Source organism: Octopus bimaculoides, chromosome 1, assembly GCF_046866305.1.
Source record: "Octopus bimaculoides isolate indiv1 chromosome 1, ASM4686630v1, whole genome shotgun sequence".
In the NCBI taxonomy this organism is placed as follows: domain Eukaryota; kingdom Metazoa; phylum Mollusca; class Cephalopoda; order Octopoda; family Octopodidae; genus Octopus; species Octopus bimaculoides.
In genome coordinates this window covers 20,812,710-20,831,097 of record NC_142928.1, presented here as the reverse complement: position 1 = coordinate 20,831,097, position 18,388 = coordinate 20,812,710, and the positions used below count along the sequence as shown (strand labels likewise).

Below are 18,388 nucleotides of genomic sequence, written 5' to 3'. Positions count from 1 at the left end.
ATAAGAGATTCCAGATACACTACTTTGTTGATGAACAAGAAACACGACAGTAGGTGGGTGACACAAGATATGACTGTCATGTGTACTTTATGAAGAAATACTCGCGTGTGTAAATATGTAATTACAGAAAAGAAGGTTTCATTATGTATCATGGCTAAACTAAATATCCGATCCATTACAAATGTCCCACTACAACAAAGCCTGCTCCTTTTACATCTCTTCCATGTACAAAATTAACATCAACAAAAATCAAACTTCCAGGCAATATTGATAATTTGCTTTCGATAGCTAATAATGGGAAACTGCTGTAATTATTGAACAAAATATATTGCAAACCTTGTTAGAGCTTCTTCCTATCTCTTCACTATTGGCCTCATTGTTATCTCATACCTCACTCCCCTCTATGCCTCCCACTCTTTCTTTTCACTTTCTAATAAATAAATGCTTCTAGTTTTGTAGTTATATATATATATATATATATATATATATATATATATGTTTATATAAAGGAAAGCAACAGGAATCATTAGATAAAACAAATGCCATGATAAGTAGTGTCATCTTCCAAAGATGCCTCGGGCAGCCCATGTTACTTTATTCTTGATTAACAAAGTAAGAAATGATAAAGAAGAACATGAAGAAAAGGAAAAAGAAGGCAAAATAAATTTTAAAAAAGTATTCCTTCCCTAATCCTCCACACACCAAATATTTCATTCAACAGATTGATATTCATAGAAATATGTTCAGTTTAATATCAAGAGGTTTTTCGATACTCTCCCCTCCAGAAAAAAATGTACAATTGTAAAAATGTGTTCAAATTTATCAAGATTATTTGTCTTTTCTTCTTCCCAATGACGGCTGCAAGTAAAGTTTCTGTTTCCCCATAATGATTTTTATGAGAAAGGGACAGAGTGAAATGAAGAGAAGGTGACAGGGACATTCAAAAGCTGTTATTGTCAAGTAGCAACAATTGTAAACACAATAGATGATGCCCAAAGTTATATAATGTTTGGATTGACATATTTTAATTTCCTGTTATTTGTGATATATTATTTTATATGGACAATGTAAGAAGAGGTAAGTTTTACCTAGAGTTATATGGCATAGTACTGAAGCAGTTTGGCCAAGATTGAATGTCTTGAATAAGCTGAGTCACCCAATGGCGCATAATTAGAGCATAGTGCAAGACTCAATAGTTATATACATCAGAATTATAGTGTGAGTTATTGGAAACAATGGATTATAAAATTTTGTGATTTAACATAGTAGAGTAATAGGTATGATGTGTCATTCAAGGTGGTAACATATTAAATAGGGTGTGTGACTCATGGATGTAGTGTAATAGATGGGGGTAAATCAATCAAGTTTAGGACAAGTCACTCTAATTTGTTGTGTAATAGAGATGTGGTGAGACAGAAAAGGTCATTATACATTTGACATGGTGAGTGGTTGAAGGTTGTAGTGTAATATATAATGTCTCTCAAGCTTGTAGGGTAGATATGGTGAGTCACTCAAGGTTGTAGTATAATAAATATGTTGAGCCACTCAAGGCTAAAGTGTAATAGATAAGGTGAGTCACTCAAGGTTGTAGTATAGTAGATAAAGTGAATCACCAAGGTTGTAGTGTAAATAGATAAGGAGAGTCATTGAAGCTTATGGGTTAATAGATAAGATGAGTCACTAAAGCTAGAAGAGTAATAGATAAGATGAGTTATTCAAGGTTGCTTCCTATTAGACGGAATGAGTTCCTCAAGGTTGCAGTGTAACAAATATAGAAATTCAGCTTGTAGAGTATTACATGTGGTGTATCATTCAAGGTTGCTGTGTGGTAAGTATTGTGAGTCACTCAATGTTATATTAGACAGGATAAGTCTCTCAATGTAGTTACATATTAGACAGAATGAGTCACTCAAAATTTACTTTGTGTCAGTCAAATTTCTTTCTACAAGAGAGTTCTTCCTATCACCAACCTTTACTTGTTTTCAAGTAAAGAAATATTTTCCTTTGGCTGGACATGGAGACTTAAGACATTGCCTGTATGATGGTGATGCTCACCTATAACTAATGCATGATACCATCTCAAGAAGGCTCATGTCCACATGCATGTACATAGATACATATATCATAATAATAATTTTCATCTAACATTGTTGATGGTGACCAAGGACATCACAGAGAAGAAAAAAATGAGTCATACTATGTCTAACTATGGCTAATCAGTCTGATGCATGCTCAGAAGACTCTACTGCAAGTTGGACACTGATGGTCTACTGGGACTGAAGGCAAAGAGTTGGCTCTGGACTTGCACAGTTCATGTTTTCTCTATGATCCTGCAATTCTGTCTTGTTCGTCAGAGGTGGCACCTCTGTCAGTGCAGCTTCACCAGGCAGGGCAAAGCTACACCATACATATACATATATATGTACACACACACTCACATTCCCCTATATTTTTCCCCACATTAACATAGAATGGAATTGTGGTGTAGTGTGGTACACATTACATATATTTTTGTTGCGGTTAGTGACATAATCTAAGTACATGACGTCCTTTCATATCAACCCAATATAAGAATTAATAAGTTGTTGATTTTTATGAAAAATAATGTATTTTTAATTAATTTATTTTTCATAACTAACACTGAATTTTTATAATTAGTTTCAAAGTAATAAATATTTTCTTGTGTCTCGTCAATTTGACAGATATTAAAAGTGATGAAAATTTCAAAATAAATTTAGATTGTATAAAGTTGACCATAATATCATCACATTTATAGCAGAGTTTAGAATTTCAACAATAGTTTTGGAAGAAAAATAGCTACAAATTTACAGCCATTCAAGAAAGTCTTGTAGTGTAGAACTAAACTATGAAAGTAGAGGAGAGTTAGTTATAAATAGGTATAGAATATTTGTCTGTTGCTGCAACACTTGTATAAAGTTTGTAAAGACCAGGAATGATTCTTAGACTGATGAAAAGAGTTGATAGAAATAAAAACATTGAAATTGTCTCATAGATTATATGGTTTAGGCTGTAACTTTAATGGTTAACACACAAAGTTGTCTACTCAGCTGGTATACAAGAGTTCTCAGCAGAACAGGGGAGTGGATCTCAAGTGAGATTACCACCAAAATATTTTAAAATGTGATACAAAAATGTTATAGCAAGAGAACATTTTTAAATATATAAAGACATACAACAATTTTTTGTCTCAGAAACTTTTGAGATATGTTACCCATGTCCATCAGTTGAAAGAAGTTTCATTTGATGAGATTTTATGCTCTCGGTGGCACAAGAAACACTGTTTTATTGGCCTGTTGATTTTTAGCTGTATTGTGTGACATAACATGAAAAACTGTTTCTTGCAGAGAATTTTTAGAAAACGTGGTAAGATTTATAAGAAAAGTGAACAATCAGATTCACCTAATATAATTAAATTCTGAGTAAGTTTGGAATTTGGAGAATAAATTAGAATTCTACAAGTATCTTGAATTTTGTAGCAAGGTAAGAGATTGGTTTGAATAAAACACTTATAGGTTATGAAGTTAAAAGATGAATTATGCTATAACCTCAACTATAAAATTAATTAAACATCAGAATATAGCTGATGTAAAGTTAGACCTCAGTGCACCAAATCTACTAAGCAATTATTATGTTTATATATGATTCAGAATAAAGAGAGAGAATGTGGTGGTTTTTTTGTATCTGCTGATTTGAACTGGTTGACTGAAAAAAAAAAAAATTCTATAGCAATATAAGTAATGCCTTATATGTGTACTTAATGCACTCATTCTATTTTTCTGAAGTGTGTATGGGAGTGATAGCACTTACCAAAATTGTTTTATCTGTTAGTTCCATGGTAAGATGGTCATTATCACAAACAACCATATAGATATCTATCTCAACATTTCTTTCCATTATTCCTTTTTAAATGACAAAAGTTATGCTTTGCTAATTCTCTTCAATAGTTGGTGAAGAGTACAATAAAGTATCAAAACTATCATTACTTATGTTAATAATAGCAGAAACAACCTCCACCCAAATGAAGATAGAGTGATGAGGAAAAGTGCTTGTCACATCAATCGTGCAACTAGCCAGCTGAACGAAGCAGTAAATCTATTGAAGACAACAGAGATTAGGCATAAATCAATAAAGACAAGATATGTTTCCTTGATGAAATGCAGCTTGTGTATGTGTGTGTGTGTGTAATGTTAAGATCTATAGAGGAGTGGTAAGAAACAGAAATATTCACAAAATACTTCATCAAATACAGCAATATTCTGCAGAAATTCTAATATAAAATAGACTAATGATATTTAATTTTAATGGAATTAAATGAAATAACTAGAATAAAACCGGTATATATATATTTTTTTAATGTTTATCAAGTAGAAAGTTTTATATAAAGTATCATATTTAAATAACAGGGATACCATCAATTGTGCTCTGTAACTAGAATCTTAACAAAGAATAAAATGTTTTGTTGATGAGTAACTGTGGTTAACTGCACTTAAACACGAGATTATACTTGTTGTTAATGTTGTTGTTGCTGAGTAAACAGAGTCAGCATTACTTGAGTAATTATGATTGAATGAAAATAGGTAAATATTTTCCTATGAAAATATTTACCTTTAACAGTGATTAAGAAATTCAAAAGACTTCATATCCGTTCAGTTTACAGAATAGACAACGGATAGCATCTGAATGAAATCAGCAACATAAAGTTATCTATATACTGTGTACATGTATATTTTTAGTCTTGCAACATCATATATTCATTTACTACATTGATCTACAAATATATATATAACACTGACTTCTATAGAAATCACTGAATACTATGTATTACTGTTATTTCTAGAAGATGAATATAAAACTTTAGCCTTATGTGATATTTTGATTACTATTTTAACTGATAACAGAGTTAATGAAGATATAAAACATGGAACTCTGCCATATAAACATCACACTATTCTTTTCTTCAGAGAATGAAGCTGTAAGTTAGTGACACAGTCATTTCAAGAAACATCCTGTGATTTTATCTCTGGCTGTGAGTGAATTTGGTAGATGAAAACTGTGAAAGCCCATCATAACATACACATAATGTATGCATACATCTGTGTATATGTGCACGCATGTATCTTTGTGTTTGTTCCCCTGCCACCAGTTGACAACTAATGTTGGTTCATTTATATGCCCTGTAACTTAGTTGTTCAGCAAAAGAAGCCAAGAGAATAAATATCAGACTCAAAATATAAGTTCTGGGGTTGATTTGTTTGACTGAAGCCTTTAAGGTAAGGCCCTAGCAAAGTCACAGTCCAATGATTGAAACAAATAAAGGATTAAAATGACAGTAACAAATTTGCTATTGAAAATATTGTTGTGGTCTTCATTTGTCAATACTTGCAGATAAACTATTGCCATTACATAAATTAGAACTCATATCTCTATTTATTGACATATTTGATGACACTCATGTTTCTGGATTGCACTATCAATGCGATGAAGAGCACCTCCATATCTGAACCCAAGATTGTGCTCAGGTTTGGATCATGGAATTTACTCATATTGGTAACAACTGACAGAGGCCTACCACCATCTATCTCTGTCTGTCTATTATAATGATTATTATTATTGAATGAGAGAGCAGTGTATGCTATCAAAGTGACACTGGGGTAAAATACATGAAGTCCAGTGTACCCAACATGCATCACAACCATTGTGCACAACATCGTGATCTCATATCAAGATAAACAGCACATGACCCTGCAGGTGGGGCCCAGTTAGAATTTTCTTCAGGTTGAGGAGCCCATCCTGCTCAAAAGGTTTCTGAATAAGGGTTGTTTAAGGATGTTGAATGAAACAACCATGTTTCCAAAGGTGAATCATTCAAATTCCAAAGAATTTGCCTCAACACATGGCTATGATGCCCGCTACTTCTGATCGTGATCAGGGATGCACACATCATCAGCTACCAAGAGACATGCTCAACTGATCATGGTCAAACAACTGACAAGCAAATCTGTGGTATTGAGCAGAATATTTACTGTAGCCCATCCTTTATACCAAGACCAGTAGCCCTGAGAGCCACTGCCTGGTATTGCATCAGGGAATTTTTTTATTATTATTATTATTATTATTATTAAGTTGACAGATGACAGTCATTAGATCGTTAGATAAACGCCTTGCAATATTTGTTGTGACTCTTTACATTCCAAGTTCAAATTCCATTGAGCTCATCTTTGCATTTCATCCTTTTGATGTTGATAGTTGTGTACTGATACTTTCAAGTGCACCAATCACTATTGGTATCAGGTCCATTTTCTTCATTGCCCCAAACCTATGCATTTCCCACTTCAATTCATCATAGTTGACTATGATGAAATGAGTATTGTTGGTACTACTACTACTACTACTACTACTACTACTACTACTACTAATAATAATAATAATAATAATAATAATAATAATAATGATAATAATAATAATAATTTTCTATGAGGCTAACATTTGATGGCAGTGCCAAATTCAAATTTGTTGACAAAAATTTGTTGGAGACATAAAGTTAAAAAAAAGTCCCAACCAAACCTCATTCCTTATTTATAGAAATAACTGTTTTTCTTTTTCCTGGTGACTTCCTCTGTGAGAAGGAGGAAATCCCATTAATTTCAGCAGATCTTATGGTAAACTGGTGATATCTGAAGCCTGTGTTGACTTAATGTCATTGAGGTCATCACTGTGTTCAATTAATAAATGCTACAGCCTAGATACCTTGTTGGAAATGAACATACATGCTTCTTTGCCTTTTCACAATATATACATATATATATATAGACACACATACACATATATACGTTGTTGTCAATGACAACAGTATCAGCTTTTCGTTTTTTTGTTCAACTGTGACTTATTTGTTAACACAAGTCTGAAGGAACTTCAACTGTTACATGGATATTTGTTAGCACAATTCTGAAGGAACGTCTAGTGTTACATGAAATGAAATGAAATGTGAATGAGGCAAGCAGAGAAAGTAAATATTGTAAAACTGATTCCTTTATCAGATAAAGGATGTTAACATTGAAGATTTGATAAGAATCAAGGATAATGTTACAGTATATTGCCCAGGGCGACAATAGGGATCTTCTATATGATTAAAACTCAGCTATTGATCTCTTGTCTTATTGTGCAACAAAACAACTGGAAACTGCAAAAATCAAACTTCTTTTATTCCGTGTCTGTCTTTGAAAAATTGAAGACTTCCTTTTCAGTCACTAATGATAAATAAAGGGTTTTAGAAGAAACGAGAAGAACCAGGGGCAAATGAGATAGGATCACAATGCTAACCTTAATAATCAAGTATTCTGCCATTATATGAGAAAAATCTCCTTCCAAACTAACACTCTTTAGGCAAATATCATCAACAAAGTTATTTAAACAAGTTCTAATCAACAGACCAGCTATCTACATTCTCATATCCTCTTTCCCTTAACACAACTGTATTACCACCACAACTGGATTGGCAACACAATAGTATTGGCCCCACAACTGAGCTAGCAATATAACTGTATTAGAAACACAGATGCATCAGCAACACACTATAGTAGTGGTTTTCAAACAGTATACTGCATTAAACTGCAACACAACTGATTTTTTTTCAATATATAATTTAAAGTTTTAGTAAAATTTATACTAATGCTTAAGCATCTTACAAACTGTTATTTAAAATTTTATTATGCACAAGTACAATTTCTAAAACAAAGTAATAGATTTATATATATATATATATAATGTATATATATACATTTATATATATATATACTGGCACCCATACTGGTGGCATGAAAAAGCACCTTTTGTGTGTTGGGCATCACGGAGACAAAGTATTTGATGCTGGTGGCATGTGAAATGCTCCTTTCAAGTGTTGGGCCTCACAGAGGCAATGACGAATGCCCAATATCTTTGGCATTCTGTCGTACTTGAGAAGAAGACTCATCAAACCAAGTAAAATTGCAGTTGTGGCATGTATAAGCATCCAGCCACAGAAACCATGCCAAATCAGACTGGAATCTGGTGCAGCTTTTCAGCCCTAGTCAAACCGTCCAACCCATGCCAGCATGGACAATGGATATTAAATGATGATGATGATGATGATGATGATGATATATATATATATATATATATATATATATATATATATATATATATACACACACACATACACCTATCATCATCATCATTTAACATCTGTTTTCCATGCAGGCACGAGTTGGACAATTTGACAGGAGCCGGCCAGCTGAAGAGATGCCCAGGCTCCAACGTCTGTTTGGCATAGTTTCTACAATTACAATTAATTTCTGATTGAATGTAGTATTAAAATACTTCTACACATTTTCTTTCCTTCCTAAAGTGTGTAGACTTTATATATATACATAAACATTTTGTAAATTTTTAAACTTAAAATTGTTGTCTTTTTAAACATTCCATGTGGAATGCACCAGTAATTTAACTGCAAAGACATTTTCTTTTATTCCACACTACATTAAATTGAGTAATTTCTGTAAAATAAGCATTACCACCATCACATTTGCATTCACTTTTCCATGCTAGTATAGGTTGGATGAAGCATCAAAAGGAGCAGCTGGACACAGTTTATATGGAACTTAAACTTCATCACTCTCCATGCAGTATCAATGTAAAGACACACACACACACACACACAGAAATGGACCTGTATATTTTCTGTCTACCAAATTTCGTTCAGAAGGCATTAGTCAATCTGAGGTTATAGAACACACTTTCCCATAGTTCCATGCATTACTAAGTGAATTCCTTAGCCAGAAAGCCATGCCTGCACCTACAATACATACATATAATTTTAAAATAAAATTATAGAAAAATAAAGTATAGAAAAATGAAGAGCAATTTTATATATATATATATATATATATATATGAATTTTGCATTATTTTCCACCTTCCACCTTGCATATAGATCTGTTCAGTCTAAGTGATGGGATAATTCAAAGTGATATAAAACAGCAGTTCAAAGCATTATAAAACAGCAGCAATTCAAACACACACACACACACACACACACACACACACACACACACACACACACACATACATATATCAGAAAAGAAAAGAAACAGCCTCATGTGTTCATAGAAATGGGTTATACAAATGTTCAGGTATCAATGTTCATTAAAAAATTCATGTGTAGAAAATGTGTTATATATGGTGTTTGTGAATTATGGTTTCTCTTAGAGAGGCATAATGTTAGAACAAATAATGTCACTATGTTAAAAATGAGAGAGAAAATAAACATCCTTTTTATGGGGGCTGTTCGTTCAGCTTAAAACATGCCCAATAGTTTAGACAAGCTGATAAGAGAGATCTGTGGTAGAGAATTAAAGGTTCTGATGGCTCTTGTGGTACAGTTAGTTCATGTGGTAATTTGAAGGAAAGAGAAAGAAGGTGAAGTGAATCAGCTTGCTCCTGGCTAATGGTTTGGTAACACATAAACAACTCAGTGTTTGGTGAAATGACTTCATTTAAAACGAGAAGCGAAACGAGTAAATTGACTCTTTCTTTTATAATGTCATTTGCTTAGAATAGTTCATGGCGTTTTTTTCTTTATTTCTTGAATAATTTTGACTTCCATCATCACAGTAGTATGCAATGTTCAATCCGGAACACGTATGGCTTGAATCTGTTATTGGCAAACAATTTTCATTCAACAGAAGGTAGTTTGAACAGCATATCATTTCCATGAAATGCAGTTTAGTGGCAAACCCTTTTAAAAGAATATCACTGTAAAAGAATGTCACTGAAGTTTGCCAGAATCACTAGCAAATTAACTGAAATAGAGCTGTTGTGAACATAGAGGCATGTCATTGATTGATCCCTAAATAAGCTGCAGATCAAATTTGTGAATGTGAGTTTGTATTGTTAATAAACCAAAAGTATAGTTATACATATTATTATAAGTGATTTGCTATAAATGCATTATTTTAAGTATGTGCATAGACTTCATTACTTGCAGCTGCATTACTAATTACCTCAGTAGCTCATTACCTTGGTAGGGCAGTACCTTGGTAGGGCAGTACCTTGGTAGGGCAGTACCTTGGTAGGGCAGTACCTTGGTAGAGCAGTACCTTGGTAGGGCAGTACCTTGGTAGGGTAGTACCTTGGTAGGGCAGTACCTTGGTAGGGCAGTACCTTGGTAGGGCAGTACCTTGATACTTCAGTAACTCAGTACCTTGGCGGGGTTGTACTTCAGTAACTTTATCTCTATCTCCTTATACAGGCTAGTACCAAAATATAAGTTTTATTATGAGAAAGATGTTTCATTGTCACATGACTCAGCAACTCAATAACCCCTAGATTAAAATAAAAAGCTAACACTGACACAATTTGCGGAATGAAACAAAAAAGTCTCATAAAAATTGAAACCACTATAATAGACAGAAAAAAAAATGATCTATTTAGTAAAGAGATACCATCATCTTTCTATGAAACAATTATGAGTGAATTTTACTGTATATAATAAACAAAAATAGCTCAAAGCAATAGACTTGCTTAAATTAGCTTGGAGAAGGAGAAAATGAGGAAATAATGACCTATCATATATGCAAATATAGAACTCACTGAGAAACTAATGAATTTTATTGGTCATAAAGTGAGAAAAATCCTGTTAAAATATAGCTGCATTCTACTCCTGAAACATTAACTGGTTGCGATAGTTATAAAGAGAATATGTGAACAAGCTGTATTGTTAAACCTATTCAGTTAAATGACAACATGGTAAGATAGAGATTTCTTAAGAAATCAACTGTACCAAATGAATTTATTGATTTAGCTTTGTCATTCAACTACTGATGTCTTGTCTACATCTTGCTTATACAACTGTAGAAAAGTGGGAGAAGGGGGGGTATCTGATATTTATATGATAATACTGACACCTCTGTATCAGTTGTTGTTGTTTAGCACCAGGTCAGCACTAATTGAGCAAATCTATGATCAAAGCCATTCCAGCCATGACTATTCAATAATCATTTCGTATATCTAGACTACATAGTTTAATGCGTCCTTTTTCTAAGATTGTAGGGTATGATTTCAAAGAGACTGGCACCACTCTGGTTCATAAAATAAGTACAATCGTCTTTTGTTATTGATCCAAGGGTCCAGTATGAGGATAAAATGAGAGGATCATTGAAGTGTTTATGGTTTTTCACTGTCATTTTACATATTTTCTTTATTTATAACAAGCATTTGTGAAGAACAGTCATATTCGTTATAGATTTCTAATAGACCAATCACTGCTTCATTGGACTTACAATGGGAGAGACAATCTCATTGAGCAATTTGACCACCTTTTTGTTTGATAACAGCAATATATTATACGCATCACCACCACAAATGTAATATATGCATCACCACCACCACAACCACCATCATTTTACATCCATTTTCTCATGCCAGTAAGGGTAGGATTTGTTATAGTCATCAGCCACACACAGCTCTTGAGAAAAATAGCCAAAGTTAGTGTTGCACATGTGTTAACAATGAGATTTTAATCATGCCATTAGCACAAGAGTTGTCCCATGTAAGAACTAAATACTTTAGTCTGCCCCTGTATCAGTTTTAATTCAGATAACAATGTGATAGAATTTGTGACAAGGTTTGTGTAGGTCATGTTTTATCTGCTCATCAAGGCAGGTGAGAAGAAAGGGCCTTGAGTTAGGGAAATGGAGGGCGGAACAGTGATCTCATGTAGCTTGGCTGACTCTTTTATATGGGTAGGGCTGCAAATATATTCTGGATGTGAGTGACTCTGTCTCTATACAACTAAGTAGAGGAATATATATATATATATATATATATATATATATATATATATATATATATATATATATATATATATATATTTATAGTTAATTGTTTGCAACCGTTTAGGTATATATAGTTAACAGTTTGCAGCTGTTTACTCAATATGCAGGAATTGAACACCTGTTTTGTATATCGTAAACTACCTCTGATGAGATTTGACTTTCAAATAATTTTTAATTTTGTTAATAAATTTTCTGGAGGTCTTGAATTGAAACAGCTGTAAGAGATGTTTGTCAATTTTTAAAATTAATAAATAATAATTTATCAATTATTTTTCTATTTTCTTATCTTATTATATATATATATATATATATATATATATACATACACACACACACACCAACACAAAAACACTCACACACACGCACTCTCACTTTTCCCTCCATTCCTCACCCTCTTTTACTATCCTATATATCTCTCTCCACCCCTGCACATTCAATAATACTATAAAAAGACACAGATCCTCTGAAGTGAAATCATATTTTGAAAAACCTACAAGAATAGGTGCAAGCGCTAATATTTATAAAACATGTGACATATTAATAAAAATCTGTAAATATACAACCATCCAGATAACTGAGTACCTTATTATTTTTTCAAATTTATAATTCCTGTACATCACCTCCAAATCTTCCAATATATGCTGTAGAAACCTTGCCAGATCAGATTGGAGCGTAATGCAGCCTTCTGGTTTACCAGTCCTCAGTCAAACTGTCCAACCCATGATAGTATGGAAAATGGACGTTAAACAATGATGATGATGATGATACACACACACATATATATTTATAAATATATATATGTATATATTGTTATTATTATTATTATTTTTATTGAGTGAGAGAACAGTGCCATTATAGCTACACATCATCAGTCAAGTATTCTAGCCATGACATTCCCTTCTGAATTTTTGCATCTCAGACTACATTATCCATATGTCAAGATGGTCAGCCAGTATGTACACCACTTGCTGAGAACAGTCCTAAACTGATTCCCATGGCAAGCACATGTTAAAGAAATCACCAGGGGTCATTTGTTGGCTTAATGGCATGAAGGAGGAGGCTGTGATATGAGAGAAGTCTAACAAATCAAATAGCTACATAGTGTCTTCTTTTAGACTGTAGAATCTAATATATAGACTCCAGATGTGTTCTAGTGTCTATATATAAATTTATTGAAAATAATCTTTAACCAGTGAAATAAAGCATCAAGCCAAATAACTAAAAGAGTTTGAGTGTAAGTATTTATATTTCAGTGTGTAGCTTATCAATGTAAAAGAGTATATATATGTTGCCTGCTCTGATATGAAGGGCATTGTTTTTGTTGGTTATGATATATTTATGTATTAAGGCTTGTGGCAAAGAAGTTGCTGGCCTAACTAGGGCTGGGACGATATATAATGAACCTGATAAAATAGTGGCAGAATTTCTTTCTTTTAATGAAATATGTTGGTCAAAGTTCAAAGAAATTTCATTTGTCTTTATGATTTGGTTATTATGTTGGCTGTGTGTGTAGTCAAGTGGGGGAATGTGGGGTGTTGTATGGCTAAATGAACTGGGTGGCCATATACAAGTATAGCTTTCCTCTCTTTCTCATTATTAGAGCAATATAGCTGAAGAATTACACTATTATACAAGTGTGTGTGTGTGTGTGTGTGTGTGTGTGTGTGAGTCTGTTCATCTGTCTGTGTATCGTTAGGATAGAATATAACCCACTTCCTCTTACCACAATATCTGATCTATAAAAAATAATGTTATACCATCAACTGAGATCGAAGTTCAATTAATCATTACATTACCCCAACCCCCACCAACCACCACGATCACCACCATCACCACCATTACATATCCCTCTTACCCGCCCCCACAAACCAGCATACAACCTCCTTACCACCCTCACCATCCAACGACTTCCTTACACTAGATAGACAGGAATAAATAAATAACCAGCACTATGGAACAATTATTCTACTAAGATACATAATGGTAATAAAGGACAATAGACTTTTTATGCCCTTCTAAAATGAAATGAGGTTTTATTTCTTTGGTAGTAGTTCTTTTTCATTTTTTTCCATTTTTTTTTTCTAACATTGTTCTTTACACTCTGACATTTTGATAACGTGAAGAAGTGTTTCAAGATAGCTGGGCAGTTAGAAAAATGAAACAAATAGAAATTTGATGGAAAATTTGATGTAAGCTACATCTTTGTACTCTACTTTTGTAGTTTTTATTTTTATTACTCTTTTTATTGTTGCCTCTTCTGATACAACCAGTTGACTTTTTAGTATCTATTCTTTTTATCTAAAAAAACCTCAAAGCTGACCAATTGTTTACTACTTCAGGAATTAAATGCCATGTCAATCAATACTTATTCATTCCTCTCAAGAGTGATGAACAGAATCAATAGTTCAGAGAATCCATCAAAGGGTGACTGGTTCTATTGATTACAGAAAATAAGAAGAAATGTTTTGATATTTATACATTGCAAAGAGAAAGTAAATAGCATAACTAAGTTGGAATGGCGCCGTGGCAGAATTGAAACTAGGTTACAAACTCAGTTTACCTTTACTTGACAGAGTTCAACATACCTTTATCGTGTATGTTAATGATTGTTATTTAGGAAACAGTGTTTTGCAGCACTGAAAAGCTCAAAAACACACATACACACACACATTTATGCCAAATTAGAGTAACAACAGTTAAAAATAAAATTTAAAAAAATTGGACAGGGTATGGTTCTTGACTGGTATTTGAATGAGAACATAAAAGGATGCAGTCAAATACAGCGAAGATTTCAATCTAATTCTCCCAAGCCATTGTCCCTCCAATTAATAATTTAGTTTTAAACAAATCTGCTATTTTCTATTACTTGTTTCAGTCACTGGACAGTGGCTATGCTATCTTCTATTACTTGTTTCAGTCACTGGACAGTGGCTATGCTGGGGCAGCACACTGAAACAAATCGTTGCCGTTTAATGTCCGTTTTCCATGCTGGCATGGGTTGGACTGTTTGACTGAGGTCTAGAGAGCCAGCGGCTGCACCAGGTTCCAATCTGATCTGGCAATGTTTCTACAGCTGGATGCCCTTCCCAACACCAACCACTCCGAGAGTCTGTATATATTTTTTAAAGTTTGGTTCCTATTCTATGGGTCTTTTTTTTGCTAAAATGCTATGTTACAGGAACATAAACTAACCAACACTAATTGTCAAACTGGGAGGTGGGGGAGCGAACAAACATAAGCACAAAGTTATGCACTTACATACATAATGGGCTTCCTCACAATTTCCATGTACCAAATTCACTTCTGAGGCATATAGTGGGGCTATAGTAGAAAACACTTGCCCATGGTACTACCCAGTAGGACTGAACTAAAAATCATCTGGTTGCAAAGCAAGATTCTTATTCACACAGTCATGCCATACTAAAGGAAACTATAATATTATGGGAATATACAAAAAAATCTGGGTACTATCTGAACAAGAACCACTAGGTTGACTTGTATTTATTGCTTTAGATAGGTCAGCCAAAGCTATGAGTTATTTAAACAAACATATAGCAACTATTATATTCTATTTTAAGAAATATCTCTTGTACTGTCCATTACCCTTGCATTTTAATCCAATGAAAATATTTATACATCAACCATGGATATTTATCTTAAAAAATCAAAAGGCTAATTTGTAATAAACTTGGAGGCTAAAATTAGAACATTTTGTTTGTGGTGGATCAAAAAATAGTAAATTTATGAGTATACTGAATCCAGTTAAAGTGAGATTGATTGATATCTGAAAAATATTGTATGTAACACACAGCTTCAAGAAGGCTGCAACAAAATCTGGGTGATGTATAAATAACTGCAGAGTTTCAAAATGTGACATTATCATAGTCTGTCTGGATCAATGGAAACTTGTGTAGCTTTTCTTATTTTAGATATATTTGCTGAAAAGAGAATGAACCAATGAAATAGATAGTGTCCATATTTCCTGGATCCTAATATCAGTGCCGTATGAGTCAAGCACAGCATCAGTTTCCTTGGTTACAAGAAAATGCTTCTTATTATTTAGACATATTGATTGAAGATTGTTATAAACTATTGTCTGACAATCCTGAGAGACATCCAATGATGACTAACTCACCAATCTCTCTTTCCCTCTCACTGACATATGTACACACACTAACACTTACACATATTCAGACAGACAGAGGTGAAAGGAATGGGGAGAAGAGAGAGAGAGAGAGAAAGAGAAAGAAAGAAGAAGAAAGATTGAGAGAATGAGAACAGGGAGAAATATGACAATTGATAAATTATTATGAGAAAAGTTTGCTAATTACATATAGTGTAGCAGAGAGTCCCATCGGTTCTGCCAATTCTGTGTTGTGATTAATACTTTGAGATATCCATTAACAGATTAGTTAATTGGGCGAGATTTATTAGCAGAAAGTCAGCAAAAAAGAAAGAGCTGTTCTCTGTACTTAAAGCTTTGGTGAAGATATGACATAATCTTCTATACAAAGTCTAAGCTACTTGGTTGTGTAACATTGGTCACTGAACATAGAAGATCTGTAGAGGCTGGAGACTAACCACTTGGGTATGATATATTGCAAAGACAGTATTAGCTCGCAGGAGAGATTGAGAATAAATGAGCAGAGGGAGTGGATGGGTATTAAATGTATCAACCTGATATATGGAGGAGAAATAGGAGTGGGTATGGACATAAGTCACAAATGAATTTTGAGTACTGTTGGTGCAAGAGAAAAACCAAGGAAGATGCTGCACCTCAAAGATGAAATAATGAAAGACAAAAGGATGGTGATAATACATTCATATAATAGACCAGTCAAATTGATGCAAATAGTGGGAAACTTACATTAAAAAGTTATAATCATTAGTGATAATATGATGAGGATGAGGATTTCTAGGCTGGTTCCTGTTGTAAGAGGTGACACATTGGACTATGTTTAAGTAGTCATTCTCTGAACTCTCTTCTCTGCTTATTTACTCATCGTTTCATTTCCGGCAGTAGTTGTTTAACCCCAGGTCAGCTCTGATCAAACAAATTCATTAACAAATGAATCCAAGCTCTAATAATTTTGTCTTCATCATCATCATCATTTAAGGTCCACTTTCCATGCTAGTATGGGTTGGATGATTTGACTGGGGACTGGCGAACCAGAAGGCTACACTAGAGTTTCTACAGCTGGATGCCCTTCCTAATGCCAACCACTCTGAGAGTGTAGTGGGTGCTTTTTACATTCCACCGGCACGGGGGCTGGTCTGGCGGTACTGGCAATGGCCACGCTCAAATGGTGTTTTTTTACGTGCCACCTGCACAGGAGTCAGTCCAATGTTTTGTTCACATGCCACCGGCACAGGTGCCAGTAAAGTGAAGCTAGAAACGATCGTGCTCAAATGGTGCTTTTTACGTGCTACCGGCACGGAAGCGAGACTGCTGTTCAGGCAGTGATCCCGCTCGGATGGTGCTGTTAGCATTCCACTGGCACTGGTGCCAGTCATCAAATTTGGTTCAGTTTCGATCTCGTTTTAGGTAAAGTTTTTCCATAACTACATTCTCTTGGATAAACTGTATTTTTCTTTTTAAGACAGCAATATGATTTGGTTGTTAATTACTAGAGGCAGAGCAACCACAGTGTCAGACGATCACATTATTTTCACAATTTTTCCTAGTGATAATGCTCAGTAGAAAATACATTCATACATTTACCTCCTTCATTGTCATCATAAAGTCAAATTTGATTTTAGAATAACATTTTTCTTCGTTAAAAACTGATTAAAGTATGGAATAACTTCAAATATTATGCATTGTTCAAGCTTTTCATATTTGACTTACACACATTGTGATGTCAACATACATTTCTGCCCACATAGGCCATGACACAACAGTAATCTCTACATGGTGTTGAAAGCATCCTTCTAAGTGGAGATTACTGTCTTGTCTCTTTCAACAGCAAGAGAACATAAGCACTACTCATCATTACACCATATCTCCTTAAATAAGGAGCATAATGGACCAGAACCTTCACAAATGCTCCAAGTGTTGGACCCCACAACCTCAGGATCTTTTCTGATAAAAGCTCATGCTTAACATATCTAAGATCACATTTTAATGATTGGGTCTTTCTATCAAAGTCAAAAGATACTTCAGCCCCCAACCAAACAGTTTCCTCTACAAAACTCAAGTAAGGCCCACATTAGAGTATAGCTCTCACATCTAGGATGGTTCTGCTGCTGCACACTCAGACACTCTATGCCACATTCAGAAAAATATCACCTGGGTGATTAGCGTTAAGTCACAAACATACTTCAGCTTCTCTGGCCAACAGGTGTGCTGTCTTTTCTGTCTACCTTTTCTATCATTTGAACACACCTCAGTGATCAGTGATATTACTTTATACTGCCCTTTCTCTGCTATTTCCAGCTTCCTGACCATTTTGCTATTTCTGAAGCATATACACCCATCAACATTCAATCTCCTCTTGT

At 34.0% G+C, this 18,388-nt stretch overlaps 1 protein-coding gene across 2 annotated transcripts in view; it reads right to left on the bottom strand.

Annotated features, from left to right (window-relative positions):
- The window catches only part of LOC106873594 (uncharacterized), a 699,525-nt gene that overhangs the window by 160,827 nt on the left and 520,310 nt on the right, over window positions 1-18,388 (bottom strand). The window lies entirely within an intron of this gene.